Source organism: Canis lupus, chromosome 17 (genome assembly GCF_011100685.1).
Source record: "Canis lupus familiaris isolate Mischka breed German Shepherd chromosome 17, alternate assembly UU_Cfam_GSD_1.0, whole genome shotgun sequence".
NCBI lineage: Eukaryota > Metazoa > Chordata > Mammalia > Carnivora > Canidae > Canis > Canis lupus.
Window position 1 is genome coordinate 60,367,696 of NC_049238.1, and position 21,003 is coordinate 60,388,698.

Below are 21,003 nucleotides of genomic sequence, written 5' to 3' on the forward strand. Positions count from 1 at the left end.
CTACCCCCCCAAAATAATATTTTTTGAAAAAAGAGTCTGTTTTTTGGTTTGTTTCTTTTTTCTTTGTTTTGTTTCTTAAACTTTACATATGAGTGAAATTACATGGTGTTTGTCTTTCTCTGACTGATTTATTTCTTTAGCATTATACTCTATAGACCCATCCTTCTTGTTTTAAATGGCAAGATTTCATTCTGTTTTTATGTCAGGGTAAATAGTCCTCTGTGTGTGTGTGTATGTGTGTACATACACGTACATCTTTATTCATTCATCTGCTGATGGACACTTGGGCTACTTCCATAATGTGGTTGTTATAAATAATGCTGCAATACACATAGTAGTGGATATATCTTTTTGAATTAGTGTTTTTTCTTATTCTGTGGGTTTGTTTGACTTGTTTTAGTATGACTACAAAAAATTTGGAATTATGAATGTGGGTTATATTTGTGACTCACATGATACTGTATTTGTATTGGACAGTGTGGTAGGCTGAAGAATAGCCCTCAGAGATATCCAAGTCCTAATCTCTGAAACCTGTGTTACCTTTACATGGCAGAAGGGACTTTGCAGATGTGATTAAGGGTATGGACTTTGTTTTCTCTGTGTGTTTAAAGATTTTATTTATTCATAGAGACAGAGAGAGAGGCAGAGATACAGGCAGAGGGAGAAGCAGGCTTCCTGCGGGGAGCCTGATGTGGGACTCGAGGATCACGCCCTGAGCCAAAGGCAGCCGCTCAACCACTGAGCCACCTGGGCGTCCCAAGGGTATGGACTTTGAGACAAGATTATATTGGATTATCTGAATAGACACTAAATGTAAATCACAAAGGTCCTCATAAGAAGAAGGCAGGGCAGGGTGAGATATGTCAACCAAAGGGCAAATGTATTTGACTATAGAAGCTGAGATTGGAGCAATGTGAGCAGCTACCAGAAACTGGAAGAAACAAACAAAAGATTCTTCCCGGGAGCCTCCAGAAGGAACCAGGCCTGCTGACACCTCGGTTTTAGTTCTGTAAGATTTTGGCTTCCAGGCTTCCAGATTTCTGGCCTCAAACTATAACAAAATAAATTTCTATTGCTTTAAGCCACTAAAATTTTTAAAAAGATTTAATTTATTTATTTGAGAGAGAGAGAGAGAGAGTGCAAGTGGCAGAATGAGCAGAGGGAGAGAAACCTAAGCAGACTCCTTGCTGAGTGGAGCCCAATGCATCAGTCCTAGGCCCCTGAAATCGTGAATTGAGCCAAAATCATGAGTTGGACACTTAACTGAGTGAGCCACCCAGGCACCCCTTTTAGCCACTAAGTTTACAGTAATTTGTTACAGCAGCCATAGCAAGTGAATACAGATAGCATTGGTCTAAATTTTAAAAAACGTATATTTTAGGGCAGCCTGAATGGCTCAGCAGTTTAGTGCTGCACTCAGCCGAGGTTGTGATCCTGGAGACTGAGGATTGAGTCCCACATCAGGCTCCTGCATGAAGCCTGCTTCTACCTCTGCCTCTGTCTCTGCCTCTCTCTCTCTCTGTTTCTCATGAATAAATAAATAAAATCTTTTTTATTTTTATTTATTTATTCATGAGAGACACAGAGAGAGAGGCAGAGACACAGGCAGAGGGAGAAGCAGGCTCCATGCAGGAGCTTGATGTGGGACTCGATCCCGGGTCCTCGGGATCATGCCCCGGGCTGAAGGCAGGCACCAAACCGCTGAGCCACCCAGGGATCCCAATAAAATCTTTTTTTAAAAAAGTATATTTTAAATTTATTTTAGAGCGATAGAGAGCATAATGGGGAGGGGTAAAGGAAGAGGGAAAGAGATTCTTAAGCAGACTCTGCACTAACCATCAAACCTGACCTGGGGCTCAATCTCACAACCTTGAGATCACGACTTGAGCTGAAACCAAGAGTCTAATGGTTAACCAACTGTGCCACCCAGGAACATCTCTAAATTTTAATTTAAATTGTAATTATATACACACCATCTACTCAAAAATTTCCAGGCTTTCATAGCACATTTCCAAAGGTATTAGGAAAAACTAATCTACCACTGTCAAAGATGTCAAGGATAACACATCATTCTGAGAGAGAGATCTGAGACCAGAATGTAGTTGTGTTTAGAGACAATTCTAGGGGCAACTGGGTGGTTCAGTCGGTTAAGCATCTGATTCTTGATTTCAGCTCAGGTTATGTTCTTAGGGTTATAAATCCAGCCCCAAATTGCACTCCACCCTGGGCATAGATTTTGCTTATGATTCTCTCTCTGCCCCTCCCCCTGTGCTTGCTCTCTCTGTCTCTCTCTCAAAAAAAGAGAGAGATAGTTCTACTGAAAAACAACATAGGTGTATATCCAGAAAAGAATACCAGAACTCTTACATCTCAATAAAAATGAAACAGTCCGGGATCCCTGGGTGGCGCCGCGGTTTAGCGCCTGCCTTGGCCCAGGGCGCGTTCCTGGAGACTCGGGATCGAATCCCACATCGGGCTCCCGGTGCATGGAGCCTGCTTCTCCCTCTCCCTGTGTCTCTGCCTCTCTCTCTCTCACTGTGTGCCTATCATAAATAAATGAAAATTAAAAAAAAAAAAAAAAGAAACAGTCCAATCAAGAAAATGGGCAAGAGGTTTAAATAGACACTTCACCTAAAAAGATATAAAAATTGCTAATAGGCATACTATGAGATACTCAATATCCTTAATGATAGGGACATACAAATCAAAACCACATGCAAACCTTGTCACACCCACCAAAGTGACTATAATCACAAAAACAGACAATAACAAATGTTGTCAAGGTGTGAAGAAATGGAAAGCCTTGGACATTGCTGGCAGGAATGAAAAATGATGGTCACTTTGGAAAACTGGCAGTTTTTTAAAAGGTTAACATGCATTTAGCATAGGACCTAGCAATTCTACTCTGGTATCTACCCAAGAGAAATAAAAACATATCCACATAAGGCCTTCCACACAAATGTTCTTAGCAACCGTATTCATAATAACCAAAATGGGAACCAAATTGAAAACATTGTAAATGCCCATTAACTGGAGAACAGATAGACAAATGTGGTATGTCCATACAATGAACTACAATTAAAAGGATAAAATACAGATACATGCCATGGTATGAATGAGCATCAAAGCCATTCTGCTCAATGAAAGAAGTCAAGAGACCGTATGTCATGATTCTGTGTATATAAAGTACACAGAAAAGGCAAAAGTCTCCCTTAATTCAATATGCCCCTAATTTATTTGTTTGTTTATTTATTTATGTATTTATTTATTCACGAGAGACACACAGAGGCAGAGACATAGGTAGAGAGAGAGAGGCAGGCTCCATGAAAGGAGCCTGATGTGGAACTCGATCTTGGGACTCTAGGATCACACCCTGGGCCGAAGGCAGGCACTTATCCACTGAGCCACACAAGCTTCCCAATATGCCCCTAATTTATATACAGAACAAATCAATAGCCTCATAAAAAACGAAGTTTACATTTATCTAGATTGGTAAGAAAATCATGAGTTAGAATTTCCTCCTTCTTGAAAACTTTGTTTTTAGCTACTAAAAGACCCTAAAATTTCCATTTCTGGGGCTACTAAAATGTACGTTGACAAAGCAGTTTATAAACTATGTTGAAGGACCATCAAAAACTGATGCAAAATGCCCCAGATTTGGCTTCCTGTCTCCTGTGTACCACTTCCTGTGTACCTCATTTTCAGTGTCTCTGTTCTCTAGTGGGTCTTCCTTCCCTCCTCCTTCCTTTCCTCTGACGTGGTCTTCACACACCATTCTTGGTTTTGTTTTGTTTTTTTCTTATTTAACTGTCTCTTTTACTTTTACTTCTTTTTTATTTTAAGACGTTTTATTTAATCCGAAGACTTATCTTTTCCTCTTTTTTTTTTTTTTTTTAAGATTTTACTTATTTATTCATGAGAGACACAGAGAGAAGCAGAGACACAGGCAGAGGGAGAAGCAGGCTCCATGCAGGGAGCCCAATGCGGCATCTATCCCAGGGGCCCCAGGATCACAACCTGAGCCAAAGGCAGACACGCAACCACTGAGCCACCCAGGCGTCTCCTTTCCTGTCTTTTTTGACTTCGCTTCAACTTTTTCAAAGCAACCTTGCTCTCCCCCTCAGTGGAACATGCTTTCAATGGAATTGGCTTGTGAAGAACTACAAGGGAACTCATGCTTGGGCGTCCTGGGTTGGTTGTGAGAGGGGAAGGTACATCTTAGCTATAGAGTCTTTGGGATTTTCTAGGCACACAATCTCTGTAAATATCAACAGTTTTGTTTCTTCAAATTCCTTTGCCTTTCTTCCTTTCTTTCTTTCTTTTCTTTCTTTCTTTTTCTTTCTTTCCTTTCTTTCTTTCTTTCTTTTTCTTTCTTTTTTTTTTTTTTTTTTTTCTTTTTAGTAGGCTCCATGCCCAATGTGGGACTTGACTCAGGACTCTGAGATCAAGAATCACATGTTCTGCTGACTGAGCCATCCAGGTATCCCAATAATTTTGCCTTTTATTCCTTTTTCTTTTTGGCTACCCTGGACAGACTTCCAAGTAATGGGAGGCAGGAAGTAGAGATAGAGGGCATCCTGACCTTGTCTTGTTCCTGAGTATAGTAGGCAGCCTCCAAATGGACCTCAATGTAAACACCTCCTACTGGTATTCACACCCTAGCATAGTCCCCTTTCATATTGTTTGTGTGACCAATGGAGCATAATAGATGGAAGGGTACATCATTCCTGAGACTAGGACATAAAAGACATGGGGGGAATTTGCCTCTCTCACCCGGAAACTAGAGATTCTGTGGGAAGCCAGCTATGATCTTGTGAGGAGAGGTCAGGTCCACGTGGTGAGAAACTGAGGACTCTAGCCAACAAGTAAAGAACTGTGGCCTCCTGCTAACAGTCATGTGAGTGGCCTTGAAGGGATCCTCCGACCCCAGTCAAGTCTTCAGATGACTATAGCCCCAGTTCACTTTGGAACTGTGACCTCATGAGAGACCCTGAGCCAGAGCCACTCAGTTAAGCCACTTCCAAATTCCTAATGCACAGAATCCATAAGATAATATATATGTGTTGTTTTAATCCACTAAGTGTTGAGGTAATTAATCACACAGCAATAAATCACTGATCTCAAAGGAAAAGCTTTCAACATTTCACCATTAACATGATGTTTGCTACTGGTACCTTGTAGTATCCTTCATCATATTAACAAAGTCTCCTTCTAGCTCTAGTTCATAAGAGTTTTGTTTTGGTTTGTTTTAAGTAATCTCTACCCCCAACATGGGGCTTGGACTCACGACCCCGAGATACAGTCACGCGCTCTACCAATTGAGTCAGCCAGGTGCCCTCACTAAGAGTTTTGTATCATAAATATATGTCCGTTTTTTTATTAAATATTTTTCTTGCAACTATGGAGATGACCTATGATTTTTCTTGTTTGGTTTGTTGATATGGTGAATTCATTAACTGATTTTTAAAAAAATTAAACTGAGCTTGCATCAATAAAATAATAATAAACACAACCTGGGCATGACATTCTTTTTTACATATTCCTAAATTCAACTTCCTGGTATATTCTTTAGAATTTTTGCGTCACTGTTCATGAATGAATTGTCCCTGTAATTTTCCTTCCTCACAGTGTCTTGATCAGGTTTTGATATCAAGATTACATATTTTGTGGGTTTTATAAGGTAGCTGGTCGGGTGCAACCACAGAGGAGACAGAAAAGAGTAGAGGAGAAGAAAACCCAAAAACGCACAGGTCGTAGAGACAGGAGACACAAATCCATTTCTGCTAATGAAAAAGAAAAAGAGAGAGAGAGAGAAAGAAAGAAAGAAAGAAAGAAAGAAAGAAAGAAAGAAAGAAAGAAAGAAAGAAAGAAAGAAAGAAAGAAAAAAGAAAGAAAGAAAGAAGAAAGAAAATTTAAAAAAGAAAGAAAAAGAAAAGGAAAGAAAAGAAACGAAAACGAAAAGAAAAGGCTTTTACAGAGCGACATTGGAAAGACAGCAGGGTGGCCAGGAAGTAGAAGACAGTGGAATGTGGGAAGATTTAGGCCAGAGCCTTCATAGGGGTGTCTGGGGGAGAATGTGTAATAGGGCTGGTCCCTAGCTGCCTGGCACCTGGCCCTGGGATGATGAAGGCAGAGGAGTATTGCTTCCCAGGACGCAAGGGCCAGACAGAGGAGGGATGGCTCTGGATGATGCTCCCAACAGGGCACTTTGCCATCTCTTAAGAATGATCTCTTCCAAGCCAGGAAAGGTTCTTCTAGGCTATCAAAACATAGTAATATATAGAAAGTTTTAGGGACACCTGGGTGGCTCAGTGGTTGAGCATCTGCCTTTGGCTCAGGGCATGATTCCAGGGTCCTGGGATTGAGTCCCGCACTGGGCCTCCTGCACAGAGCCTGCTTCTCCCTCTGCCCATGTCTCTGCCTCTTTCTGTGTCTCTCATGAAAAAATAAATAAAATCTTTTTTAAAAATAAAGTTTTAGGTTATTTACATTGATGTTTATCTAGTTGTATCCATCGGACAAGGTGAGCTTAAGGTCCTCCTACTCCTCCATCTTCCCTTTCTTCAAAAATTTTAAAAATATATATTTATACCACATTATACAAGGCTCAAAATGAGTTGGCTAAAGTAATTGCTTCTCTTCTCCAAAAGGATTTGTACAATATTGACTTATATCTTCCATAAATATTTGATAGGAGTTGCCAATGAAGTCATGTGGGCCTGGAACCCGCTTTGTAGGAAAATTTTATTTTATATTTATGATAGGCACACAGTGAGTGAGAGAGAGGCAGAGAGAGAAGCAGGCTCCATGCACCGGGAGCCCGACGTGGGATTCGATCCCGGGCCTCCAGGATTGCGCCCTGGGCCAAAGGCAGGCGCTAAACCACTGCGCCACCCAGGGATCCCCTGTAGGAAAATTTTAATTGGTGTTTCAATTCTTTTGAGTTATTGGTCTATTCAGAATTCCTGTTTCTTTTTGGGTATTTTATAAACTGTCCTTTCCTCCTTGGGAATTTATCCATTCTGTAAAAATTTTCCAATGCTTTAGCATAAAGTTCATAATATCCTGTTGGTTTTTTCTGAAGGTCTACCCAGACTATATAGTTATACCCTGTTTTTCATTCCTGCCTCCCATCTCTCTCTCTCTCTCTCCCTCTCTGTCCCCTATTTTATTTCACCAAAGTGTTATGTTTTATTAGTCTTCTCAAAGTGCCAGCTTGTTTTATTTTTATCCTATTGTGTGTATGTGTGCTTTCAATTATCTTTATTATTTCCTTATTTCTAATTTCAAGTTTAACTTGCTATTCTTTTTCTACTTTTTGATGCACGTTTAGTTTATTAATTTTTTAATTTTCTTCTTTCTGATTTAACTACATAAGGCTGTAAATTTCCATCAAGAGAATAGCTTGTATCCCACAACTTTTGATATGTAGTGTTTTTAAATTTATTTCAGACTCTGTACTTTCATTATAATTTCTTCCTTGATTCATGAATTATTTTAAAAATTTTTTCTTTTTTGATTCATGAACCATTTAGAAATCTATTGGGGGCGCCTGGGTGGCTCAGTTTGTTAACCATCTACCTTCAGGTCATGATCCTGGGGTCCTAGGTAGATATCTAGCTGGAGTTGGGCTCCTTGGGCTCCCTGCTCAGTGGGTAGTCTGCTTAACCCTCTCCCTATGCCCCACCCCTGCTTTTGCACCCTCGCATACTCTCTCTCTTTCAAATATATAAATACAATCTTTAAAAAGAAAAGAAGTAATAGGGACATCTGTGTGGCTCAGCAGTTGAGCACCTGCCTTTGGCCCAGGGGTGGAGTCCTGGAGTCCCGAGATCTAGTCCCACATCGGGCTCCTTGCATGGAGTCTGCTTCTCTCTCTGCCTGTGTCTCTGCTGCTCTCTGTGTGTGTCTCTCATGAATAAATAAATAAAATGTTTAAATAAATAAATATATATATTATATAGTTTTATTTCCAAACATCTAGGGTTTTCTAACTATCCTTTTGTTTTTTATTTCTAGCATAATTGCATTGCAACTGAAGAATGTCTCTGAATGATTTTATCATTTAGGTTTGTTGAAACTAGTTTTATGGCTTAGTATATGGTTGATTATCATAAATAATAAACTCTACCCCCAACATGGAACTCAAAATGACCCTGAGATCAAGGGTTGCATGCCCTACTGAGCCAGCCAGGTACCCTTTCTTTTCTCTTTCTTTTCTTTCTTTCTTTCTTTCTTTCTTTCTTTCTTTCTTTCTTTCTTTCTTTCTTTCTTTCTTTTGTATATTCTTTTTATAGGAGTTCAATTTGCCAACATATAGCATAACACCCAGTGCTCATCCCGTCAAGTGCCCCCCTCAGTGCCCGTCACCCAGTCACCCCCACCCCCTGCCCCACCTCCCTTTCCACCACCCCTTGTTCGTTTCCCAGAGTCAGAAGTCTCTCATGTTCTGTCACCCTCACTGATATTTAATAATATGGAATGCTTCATAAATTTGCGTGTCATCCTTGAGCAGGGGCCATGCCAGTCTTCTCTATATCGTTCCAATTTTAGTATGTGTGCTGCCGAAGCGAGCACTCTTCACTTTCTTGATGGTATCCTTTGAACCACAAAAGCTTTCAATTTTCATATAGTCTAATTAATGTATTTTTCTTTAGTTGTTTATGCTTTTGGTTTCCTAGCTAGAAAACCATTGCCTAAAGGCAGCCCCGGTGGCTCAGCGGTTTAGCGCCACTTTCAGTCCAGGGCGTGATCCTGGAGACCCGGGATCAAGTCCCACGTCGGGCTCCCTGCATGGAGCCTGTTTCTCCCTCTGCCTGTGTCTCTGCCTCTCTCTGTGTGTCTCTCATGAATAAATAAATTAAAAAAAAAAAAAAAAAAACACTGCCTAACTTAAGGTCACAAAGATTTACTCCAATGTTTGCTTTCTTCTAAGATTTTTCTATTTTAAGTGCTTACACTTAGGTCTTTGTCCCAATTTGAGTTAATATTTGTATATTATATGAGGTGGGGTCCACTTTCATTTACTTGTATGTGGATATACAATTGTCCTAGAACTGTTTGTTGAAAAAACTATTTTTCCCCTTTGAATTTTTGGCACTGGCGTTGAAAATCAATTGACCATAAATGTGAGGATTTATTCTGGCCTCTGAATTCTATTCCATTGACCTGTATATCTACCCTTATGCCCACACCACACTGTCTTGATTACTGTTGCTCTGTAGTAAGTTCTGAAATAGAGAAGTGGGAGTCCTTTGAATGTTATTGCTTTTAAAGGTAATTTGTCCATTTACTTTGAGTGTTTTTACTATTTTCTTCTTGCAGAAAATTGGTTTTCTGCAATTTTACGGACATATAAGTTTCTTTTTTATTTATCCTTCTTAGTATTTGTTAGATTCTTAAATGTATTATTTCTTGTGTTTCATCAGCTCTGGAAATCTTTGAACCATTTTTCCTTCAAATATTGCCTATGCCCAGTCTTTCCTTTCCTCAAGGACTCTTTCTAGACCTTTTCATTGTGACATCCATGTTTCTTACCCACTCTTCTGCATTTTCTTTCTTTTTACTCCATTATGCATTGTTCTGGTTATTTTCTTCTGACCTATTTTCCCTTCTACTATATCTAATCTGCTGGCAAAACTGTCTCTGTTCTTTTTTTTTTTTTTTAAGATTTTTTAATTTATTTATTCATGTGAAACACACTGAGAGAGAGGCAGAGACACAGGCAGAGGGAGCCTGATGTGGGACTCGATTCCAGGACTCCAGGATCATGCCCTGGGCTGAAGGCAGGCGCTAAACCGCTGAGCCACCCAGGGATCCCCATCTCAGTTCTTAATTTTGGTTATTGTGTTTTAATTTCCAAATTTACATTTTCCCTGTTTAACATTTGCAATATCGTTTTTTAAAAATTTCTATTTCCAAGCCAAATTTTCCATTCTTGGCTTTTACTCCTTGAACATAACAAGCATAATTGTTTTGTGATCTATACTGATCATTTCAGTATCTGGAGGCCCTGTGAGTCTGTTTCTATTACATATTGTATCTACTGTTCTTATTCATGCTGTCCGATATCCTTGGGTTATCTTTGTGTACTGGACATTGTTTTAGAAAGTTATTTATAGAAATACCCTGGCGTTCAAGATAATATTGTCTTCCTCTAAAGAGAAGTTATCCTTTCCCAGTTCCTGAGGGCACTGCAAGTCAGAACCACTTGACTTTGAAATTTCCACCCTAGCCCCTGGAGGCTGCCAGAATTGCAGCTCAGCCTTTTCCAGAACAAAGCCCTAAGGCATGAGGAGGCTTCACTTGTCCACTTTCCCATCCTCTTCAGTAGCTCAGCATCTCAATTCAGCAATTCCTCAAATCGTGTTACCTCTTTGATTCTTTTAAGATGACTTTTGAAAGTTTTATTGGTATGAAGTTTTATTTATTCAGATTACCTAGGTGTCCATATACAGAATTGATAGACCCTTTGATTCTCATTTGAGGGATCCAGTAGGCAGCAATATATTCAGGAAAGGTAGGGTCCTCACTATGCTATGGGATCAGTCCTGATTGGTCTAAGTCAATCATGGTAACCCCTTCTCCTTATGCCTCGGGTGGGCATATGATCCACTTTCGGGAGAAAAAAAACACAAGAGAGAAACTCCTGGGAATTTCTGGATGAATTTTGTGCCCGTTTGAAAGAGAGCTGCTTGGAAACCAGAGCCTTTTTTCTTTTTTGTGCTTTGAAATGATGTTATGCAAGAAAGTCACACTTGAATCTATGGCAACCCTCTTATGACTGAGGGAAAAACCAAGAAAATTGTAGGAATATCAACTCATGGCTCTTGATAATCTTGTTGAGCCACCTAAAAGCCCTGAAACTCTTTGCTTCCAGGCTTCTTAAGGAAATAATAAACATCCTTATGGTTTCACTGTTGGTCAGATTTTCTGTTGTGTGCAGCCCAAAGCATTCCAAACTGACATATCATCCTTTGGGACTCTGCTGGAAATGCTGCTTCCTTCAGGGAGGCCTTCCTGAAACTCCATATCAACATATTTGACAATATCTCTCCTTTCCCTTTAGTGTCTCTCATCAGATTTGTAATTATTTGCGGAATGATAGTCTTTCTCTCTGGGCTGTAAACTCCATGAGAACGGAAACCGTGGTAGGGTCCTCAAGCACAGCCCAGTGCCAGGCATGGTAGCCTCTAAATAAATAATTATCCAAATAAATAAACAAAATAAAGGGTCAAGAGCCCAAGTAGAGGGAAAAACTGGATAAAAGTCCTGGAGGATGTGAATTAAAATTTGTGCAATTGTGCTTCTAACACATGAAAACTTTTAAAGCTCAAAGAATCATTACAGAAGGGTTGGAGTGGCCATTGGGAGAATGGGTGTGAGTTTATCTGGTACAAGTAAAAGCTGTCAAGCAGTGTTAAAGACCCAGCTGGGATTAGACCCCATAAATGTGCATTGGCATAAATCGGCAGAATTATGAGATTTTCTCCAACAGTGTTCAACTGGCTAGATGTGTGGGAGATGTTGGGTAATTGAATTGATCCAAAGATGGGGACTCTCAGGCTGCTTTCTGTTCTGTTCACTAGTGAAGTATATAAAAGTAGCTATGGAATTTTATTTCTATTCTCTCAATAAAGTAAATCTCTTAGAATTCAAAGTCTTTTGACTTTTTGTTCTAGACTGGAGACTATCCCCGGCTGAAACATTCACCTAGAAGTCTTCCTCCATCACCCACTTGCCATGGGAAGGCTCGTGTGGGCATCTGTGAATTTCCTAAGGGGTGTGGGTGTATGTACACCTGCATGTTTTTCTGGGGAGGGTGTCCAGAAAGGCAAGAACCACTGACTTGGGGTTGGCTCCCAGCCACAGACCACTGTGTGGATCAGGGCTTGATGGACAAGTGGTCTTGGCTCTGCTTATTGACAAGAGGTGACGTGGCACAGTTCCTCACCTCAGAGGGCTGATACTAAGATTAAATGAGTTAATACATGCAAGTGCTTAGTACTATGCCTCACACTTAGCAAGAGCTGGTTTTTACAATAGCTAATTGTTAGTGATGCATCGGGACACACATCGTGGACAAAGATCTTGAATCAAGGAGCAGCGTCCGAGGGTGCGTGGTTGTTGCTGATCTTGTGCAAAGCAAACAACGTAAGCATTCTCTCCCCCTGGCAAGTTCCTTAACTGCCCTGTACTTCAATTATCTCACCTGTAATATGGAGACGATAATAGTAACTACCTCAAAGGACTGTTGTAGGGGTTCTATGCAGGCTCAGAGCAGTGACTCCAACTCAGTAAATGATGGTTTTAATTTTTTTTAAGATTTTTTTATTTATCCATGATAGACATAGAGAGAAAGAGAGAGAGAGAGGCAGAGACACAGGAGGAGGGAGAAGCAGGCTCCATGCTGGGAGCCGGACGCGAGACTCAATCCCGGGACTCCAGGATCACGCCCTGGACCAAAGGCAGGCGCCAAACCACTGCCCAGCTACATACAGTCTCCTCATTTGGGGGAGAGAGGCCCTTTCCAGGTGATTCCCACAGCCTTCCCTCATGCCTCATGCTGAAACCTTCACGACTCACATAGCACCTTCACGTGTACCATGCATGTCTGCCCCCCAGCAGCTCGCCACAAAACAAGTGAGTGACTAACCTAAGGCCACTCCACCTGCCCCCTGCCTTATCATCTTCCCTCCCAAGAGTCTCCCCCCATCTCTCCCCAGGTCCCATCTATAGCAGTCCACTCCCGAAACCCCACACTGACCACAAAGCCTTCCCAGCTCAGAATACCCATGCCAGACCAATCCTGGGACGGGTGGACAGCTCAGTTCTTGGCCCGGCCTCCTCCTCTTCCTGCACCTCACAACCTTCCTTGAACAGCAAGGACCTTCACCAGAGAGCTGCTGAATGCAGGAAATCGAGCACGCAGGGATTCTACTACCCCAACATGTTCATACACTTGAAGGAAGGAAGGAGGAGTCACCGAAGGACTGATCTGCACTGTAAATTAAGAGACCTTGGCCAGACCAGATGGAAAACAGAACTCCAACCCACGCCCTGCAGAGACCTGCCCATGGAGCTGACTCTTTGTCAACAATACATCACTCAGGCAATCTGAAGGTCACATGTGTAAGACCACCTCTAGTAACAATTCGGAAAGCTAAACACTGACTTTCTGGAACAGTCTGCTCAAGATGGCCGGGACTGACAACTTCCACAAGTTTTGTGCCCACTGCAACTTCGTACCAACCAGAGAAAGTTAAATCCGCACTCCAACCAGTCCTACAGGATGCCCAGCTTCTAGTCACCTGCCTTACAGCTTCCCACACCAACAGCCTCCAGAGGAGGCGCATCCACACCCTTCCCTTTCTTTTTTCCTGCTGGAGGCAAAGCCTTCCCATTCCTCTGCCTGCCCTTGAGCCTCTTTTAAAACATCAGTGACCTCATGGCTGACTGACTCCCTTGCTGCAGCAAGCGTTGAATAAATAGCCTTTGCCTTTCTCCTTCGCTTGGTCTTCATTTAGTTCTACAAGGCCCAGGAATGGCAGCAGAGTGGGCAGCGAGGCTCCAAGCATCCTGTCAGTACCCTGGTTCCGCTGGGGATGGAGCTCTGAGCCCTCAGACGGTGGAGCTGCTGGCTGGTCCACTGGAAACGCTGATCAGACCTTTGGACTCAGCGGAGCCCGAGCTGGAGAAGCCAAATTGACTCAGATTAAATCCCCCAGGCATAAAATCACAAAGAGTTTTTGTTAGATGCTGATTGGGAAGGAGGAGCCCCAGAGGTCTGGGGAAAGGGTAGGACATCTGGGAATAGAGAAATGAGGGAGAGGCAGGAACTGTGCCTAGAACATTAGCCAGGGATTGCCTGGAGCTGCTTTGGTGGGATGGAAAAGTGAGTCCAGATTCTTATCTGACCTCCACCAAGATTCTTTCATTCAGTCCACAGACATTTATTAAGCGCCTAGGATGTGCCAGGCCCCCTTCTGGGTGCTAGAGATGGGGCAGACAAGGCTGCCGACTTCCCAGCGCTCACACCCTAGCGGGGGAGACTGTAACGCCAAAGAAGTTAAGATGTCAGAAGTGGTAAGTGCCCTGAGGACAATGGAAGGGGCTGGGGTGCCTTAGAAGGGGGTGCCAGGAGTGGGGCATGGCATTAGGAGGGGTGGCTGGGGAGGGCCTCTCAGAGGAAGGACAATGGGCCGATGCCAGAAGGAACCAGTGATGCAACTTGTAGGGCAAATAGTTTTCCAGGCAGAGGAGCAGCTGAAGCAAAGACCCTAAGGTGAGACCTGGGTTTGTTCAATGAGGATAGAAGTAAGGTCACTATGGCCAGAGCTGCCTGTGCAGAGAGTGATCCTTGGAGGATGACACCAGGAGGGAAGTTCAGGGATACTTGTTCAGGGCCTTCCAAGCCATTCTAAAGAGTTGAGATTCTGTTTTGTCCTCAATCTAATAGGAAGTTACTGAAAGACGGCACTGGCTGGCTGGCTGGCTTGCTGAAGCTACTTTGTGAAGGCCTTTGAAGCTCTCCTTTGTCGAAATCTTGACAAGATCCGGGCAGGTAGAGGATGTGTGTATGTGGGGAGACAGTGTTAAGGAGAGAAAATATGAATCAGACCCACTTGCTACAAGTAAAACCAGAATCCCTTGCTGAGTAGGACAAAAGGGGCCACAGAGTACATAAAAACCCCTGAAATCATACACTAATTTTGTGTGTGTACCCTATTTTAGGGAGGAACCCAGAGTTTTTCCAGACTCTAATAGGAATCTCTGCCACCAAACCAAACCAAAGCAAGCAAACAAACAAACAAACAAAAACCTCACAAAACCAGAAAAGGAGAATATTGACCTATATGCTTGTATATGCATGTGCCATCTCATGCACACGTTGGCCTGAGCAGGGGGAAGGATGGCAGGGCCGGACGGGACTTTTCACTGTGTACCATGTGCTTTACCTATTTTTAAAAGCCCACTTCAGGGATGCCTGGGTGGCTCAGCAGTTGAGCATCTGTCTTTGGCTCAGAGTGTGATCCCAGGGTTTTGGGATCGAGTCCCACATTGGGCTCTCTGCAGGGAGCCTGCCTCTCCCTCTGCCTATGCTTCTGCCTCTCTCTCGTCTTTCATGAACAAATAAATTAAATCTTAAAAAAAATTTTTTTAAAGCCCACTTCAGCATAAAGGACCTAAGGTGGAGAGGAATGGATGGGGTGGAGAAGAAGATGCCAGAGACTTGGTGTGGCCAGGGAAGGGCAGAGACACATATCTGCTGATCCTGACTTGACTGCCCGACCCCTAGCCTGTGCGCACATGCCTCACTGTAAAGCGAGTCCCAGAGAGGGCCACACCTCACCCTGCAGAGGGCTTGGCTGCCCAGCGAGCACCAGTTGTGCTGTTCTGGGAGAGTCACAAGAACAGATCCTCTGGAGATGCCCTTTGTTCAGGTCACTGAAGCCACTGTCCTCCTCTGCCCATGCCCCAGGATCTTCTGATCCCCACACCTTCATAGAGAGAAGCCCGGGCCTCCTGAGCATGCACTGAGCCCCTCAGGAGCTCTTGGCTCAGATCTGAACACATGTCCATTCCCAACGTCTTGGTTGGTCATTTTGCTTTGAGTAAAAGTTCCCCTGGCTCTGGCTGGTATCATGCCCAGTCCTTGCCAGACAGATGGAAGCTGAGATGGGGCTGTTTACTCAATTCTCTCCAACATCTCAGCTTGGATGTGCTTTGCCTCCCCACAAATAGGGCTGGCCCTGCCTTCAGGACCCACCTGTTCTCAGCAATCAGCCAGTGGGTGGGGACCAGCCTCCCTCGGGCATTCAGGTCCCTGGTAATCCAGGGCCACAAGGCAGGGAGCAGAGTCAGCTGCTGAGGACAGGTCCCTGGCAGGACACGGAGCAGGCGAGGGCCTCCTGGGCCACACTTGGGGATGGTACCAGGGTGGCTTTGTGCAGCTCAGTTAAATCACAGAGCTGCTCTCTCCTTCTGTGGAACAATTCAGACCTTTCAATACCTTCCTCCTGAGGCCTCTGGACTGGACAGGGGTACGGGCACAGTCATTTACACTTGCACGGCCTAACCAAATTTTACTGCCTCTTCTTCTAACTCTAGAATAAGTACATAATAACATCAACCAATATTTGTGGGGAGTTACTGCGGCCGGGCACTATACAGTTAAAGACTTTATGTGTATCACCTCCTTAAAAATCCCACAGAACCCTGAAGCAGTGGCATGGCCAAGTCCCCTGCACACACAGCTGATCAGTCAGGGAGCTGGGACGTGGGCCCAGGCAGTCTGGGAACACCGAGCGGGAACACGGTGCCTAAAGCCCCTGCTCCCAAGTGAAAACAAAATGATCTGTGGGAGGGCCCCACAGTCTCACACCAAATGGGATCCCATCCACAGCCCAGTCACCAGAGAACAAAGGCGCGGGTTCTTGACTGTTCCACCCGGAGCTCAGCGCAGTGTGGGGCACCTGCCCGCCTGGACCAAGGGTCCCGGCTCTCCCCCTGCCCTGCACGTCAGGACCTTGTGGCCCAGGGCAGCTCACGGCCTCCTGGGCCGAGTGTCCGGTAGAAGAAGAGGACAGCCTGTTATTCTCTGGCCCCCCCAGCTTGGAAAGGCTGCTCCTCACTTTGGCTAACAGCGTCCCTCATCCCCTCCGGCGGGTGCTCCCAGCTGGAGATTCGGGGCCAGGCTCTGAGCCTTCTCCCGGCCCCCAGCGCGGGGAAGGTGCGGGAAGGTGCGGGGAAGGCCCGGCCAGGCCAGGAGGCGGGAGGCCAGGGCTCTGCTGGGCGCCGCGCTTGGCGTCTCCTGCCTCAGGTTCCGCATCTGACACACATGGCAGGATGTCCGCGTGCACCGCCACTTGCTGAGGTTTGGGGGAAGATCCGATGAGATGATGAACCTGGAAACCCTGTGGAGACTGTGAGGCACAGGACGAGTTGGAGGACTTGGGGGTGCGGCGTGGCCCCCCTCCCCTGAGGGAGGCGGCAGGCGGGGCAGGGGAGGCCGCGGGTTTCCTCCTGGGCTCGCTGCTCCAGGCTTCGGAGGAGACGCCTCAGGGCGCTGCCCCCAAACCGGCTGCTGGGGTGGGTGTGATGGTGCACCCGCTGCGTCCCCGTCCCCGTCGCCGTCCCCGTCCCCGTCCCCGGGTGGGCCTGGACCGCGAGCTCCAGGTGACCGAGGCCGAGGCCCCTGCAGGTACGGGGCGCTGTGGACGGGACCGGCGGGCGGCCGAGGCCGCACCAAGGAGGGGGCGCTCGGCGGGAAGAGCAGCCATCCCCGGAGGAGAGCCCGGGAAATGCCCCGGGGCAGTGGCGCGGCCGTGACTGGGGTGGCCGCAGGAGCAGAGGGACCTCCTGCCCCAGCTCGCTGGCACCTCCCGGCTCTGGCCCACCGGCCCCTACGTGGTCTCCCCTCTTGTCCTGGGACACCTGCCGGCCTGCTGCCCCTCTGTGTCCCCCCAGTCCTTCAACTGCCCTTGGAGTTGCTCCCCCACCCCCGCAGGGTAAACGTTCCCCGCGGGGCTTGTGTCCCCATTTCTTCTGGCCTAATGTCTCTGTGGCCACTTGTAAGCATTGTGCTGAAGCTCCGTCGTCCCTCGCATACACCACAGGCAAGAGGTGGCTCTCGGGGCCTCAGCGGGCTGCAGGGGCAGCCAGGAGGTCTGAGGCAGAGCCCCCGCCCCCACGTGAAGCTACTTATTGAAGAGTGAGGGCATGAAGCGCAGCTGCCTGCCGGGCATCCGTGAAGCCACCTGCGGCAGGGACCACCAGGGCCGAATGCAGCTGGAGGCTGGAGAGGTCATGTCCCACCAGCATGTGCTCCCTGGGAGAGGTGGCATTTGAGCTGACCCTGAAGAGTCGGGTGTGAGGAATGAGGAGAGGAGGCACGCCTGGAGGCTCTGAGCACAGCGTGACGACGCATCTGCATTGATCGCTGCCACCGTCATCCATGTAGGAGGTCAGGTGGTGGCCACAGAAAGGACGAGGGCACGTAACTGTGTGAAGGACAGGAAGTCTTTGGGGCTAAGAGCACTGGATTTCACGTCTGTGACCTCACCTGAGACCTAACTCTGGGTTTGCCAGGAACTGCCACAATCTCTCCACCTGTAAAACAGAGGACTGGGCAAAATGCTTCTGAAGTTCCATGCTACTCTAGAGCAAGGAGAGAAAGGACTACAGATAGATGAATCTGGGAATTTTTTTTTTTTTTTATGATAGGCACACAGCGAGAGAGAGAGAGGCAGAGACACAGGCAGAGGGAGAAGCAGGCTCCATGCACCGGGAGCCCGACGTGGGATTCGATCCCGGGTCTCCAGGATCGCGCCCCGGGCCAAAGGGAGGCGCCAAACTGCTGCGCCACCCAGGGATCCCTGATTCTGGGATTTTGAAGAACAGTCCAGACAACAGGAGGTGAGAAGAGTTAAGAAGTCAGGAGGAGAGGAAGCAGATTTGAGAAGACTTCAGTTGTTTTGCGTGTGTGTTTTTTAATTTTTATTTATTTGAGATTGAGAGAGAGTGAGAGCACGAGGGGCAGAGGGAGAAGCAGGGAGTTCTGATACAGAACTGCCCTGCTTTTTATGACCCGGCCCATCTTCCCAGAGCATCTGTGCCCTCAGCTACTGCTGACCCCAGGCCAGCCCACTGAACCTCACCCTCTGGTCCGGGAACCCCCAGGGAACCAGGAGCCTGCCAAGCCGGGAAGGCTCGAGCCCAGGACCATGACCTGAGCCGGAGGCAGATGCTTAACCAACTGAGCCACCCAGGCACCCAAAGAAGACTGCAGTTGTAAGTAAACTGAGTGGACCTCCCCATGATGCTTCCTTCCACTGGGTTCCAGGTCACCATCACCAAAGGCTGACCTGGTCTGTCCTGCTGGCGCATCCACTGCATCCCTCCTCCAGGACTGTGACCATGGCTACAGCAAGGTCAGAGTAAGAAACAGGAACTGGCCTTTGCTGCACATTTGTCAGCTTCTCCCTCAGTGAATAAACCTCTCTCATCACCAACACACAGTTTGCTGGAAGAGGAGCCAGTGCTATGAGGGTGGGATCCCCTAAATCGACAGTTAAGTTTCCATCATCCCAGGGGACTGGAAGCCTGAAAAAGAAATTATTGAGAAATACACTGAAATGTGGTTCCTTCACACCTGGGTTCCTGCATCCATGTTAGTGCCTGGTTCACAGGCAAGCCCCCCAAAGAGTGGGTTAGACAAAGGGTGTCACACTTGGCTTCACACACAACCCCTATGGAGCTCAGGAACAAGATCGCAGAGGCTGGGGACCCGGCTCCAGTCATTTAATAATCTGTGCATGCTGGCAGGCTGTTGTCGGGTGCATTTAAGTGAGAGGCTCCCTAGCTTGGAGAGAACCGCCGTGGCCAGGGCTTTGGGCCAGGGAGGGGCATGGACGGAGATGGTCCTGGGAGACGAGGATTTGGCTCAGAGACTGAGCTGGGGCTCGGGGTGAGGTGGGTAGATGCTGCGAGTGCAGAGGGGAGAGGGGGCAGAGGGCCTTCCAGGCGAGGAGACACACAGGCCCTGGCTGAGGGGCTCAGTCTGTTTGGGGTGGGTGAAGCCGGAGGGGCAGGCTGGGGCCACAGGGCAAGGCTCTGGATGCCAAGCTCAGAGCCAGAAGAGATCCCGAAGCTGCCAAGGGCAGGAAAGGCTGTGAGCAGAGGAGGGAGACCCTCTCCAGCACCGTGCAGATGGCCCCTTGAAAAGGTGCCTGAATGAGCCACGGCCTGTGGTCAGAGGGCAAGCCTGCACTATCTCCTGCCTCGACTTGCCTTTCCTTCACGTCACGCCCCGACTCTTCTATTTCTGACTTCAAGTACTTGGTATGTATGAAATTCTTGCCTCTCCTTTGGCAGCCCTGCCTGCCTCTCTGGCCACAGTTTTGAGTTTGTACCCTTGTTCTTACCCTTTTATGTCTGCTTTCTTCGGCCTTCAGCACAATCTGTCAAGATTAATTTGACACCAAACTGGCTTTCTCTAGAAAGGCAGGGAAACCTCTAGGCATGAGAATAAGATCCATGTGGGGAGAATTACCATGGCCCCTTCCCTAAGGCAGTTAGTGTCCTCTGTGTTCAGGGACAGACAACCCATGGACCTTGAGGTGCAGGCAGCAGAAATAGTTGTTTAGATTCTGGCCCATAGAATCTGGCGCTTGGTGGGCCCTTCCCTGCTCTGCTCTGTAACTGTGAATTCCTCAAACCATGAATGGGACCCCCATCACTTCCAGAACCTGTTCTCTCTGTCTACCCTTGCTCTGCTGGGAAAATTCTTAATTTGCTTCTGGAATTAGGTGAGGGATTGGGAATTGGGTCCAATTTTATCCCATGGACCTTTACTCTCTCGTAGGAGACTCTCTGGGCTGGGAAGATGGGTTTCTGTCACCTTCCTTACTTGTGACAATGCACTATTTCCTGCTCTTCACTCACATCTGTAGTTAATCTTGAAATTGGTCACAGTACCATGTGTGGCCAGGACACTGAGTGCACTTCCAGAGACTCAAGAAGGAAATAATGGGTTGCTCTGTTTTCTCAGAATGCTTGGAGTCCTGAAGCCTTGTCCCCACCACCACTAGGCAGCACCTGCCCTGCTTTTTATGACCCGGCCCATCTTCCCAGAGCATCTGTGCCCTCAGCTACTGCTGACCCCAGGCCAGCCCACTGCACCTCACCCTCTGGTCCGGGAACCCCCAGGGAACCAGGAGCCTGCCAAGCCGGGAAGCTATCACAGAACTCAGTCCTGGTGGCGTAGCCGCTGCCAGATGTCTTAGCAAGGAAGACATCTCCTGCCCAGACAGCAGCCTAACTTTCTCCCTCAACTCCGGGTGCAGAGGCTGGGCCACGATCTCAACCTGCTGTGAAAACCTGAGAATGTGTACATGTGCGCTCTGTCGCTGGCAATCCTTGCTGAGTCCCACTGGGCTCTGAGGGTCCCCTGGGCAGAGAACTCCGGGCATCATGACGGGCCAGCTTGTACATCTTCACACA

At 46.6% G+C, this 21,003-nt stretch overlaps 1 non-coding gene across 1 annotated transcript; it reads right to left on the bottom strand.

Annotated features, from left to right (window-relative positions):
- Positions 1–8,470: 8,470 nt before the first annotated feature.
- On the bottom strand, positions 8,471–8,577 carry LOC119864057. Its single transcript, XR_005372844.1, has one exon. It is a non-coding gene; the product is annotated as a U6 spliceosomal RNA (small nuclear RNA).
- Positions 8,578–21,003: the final 12,426 nt, after the last annotated feature.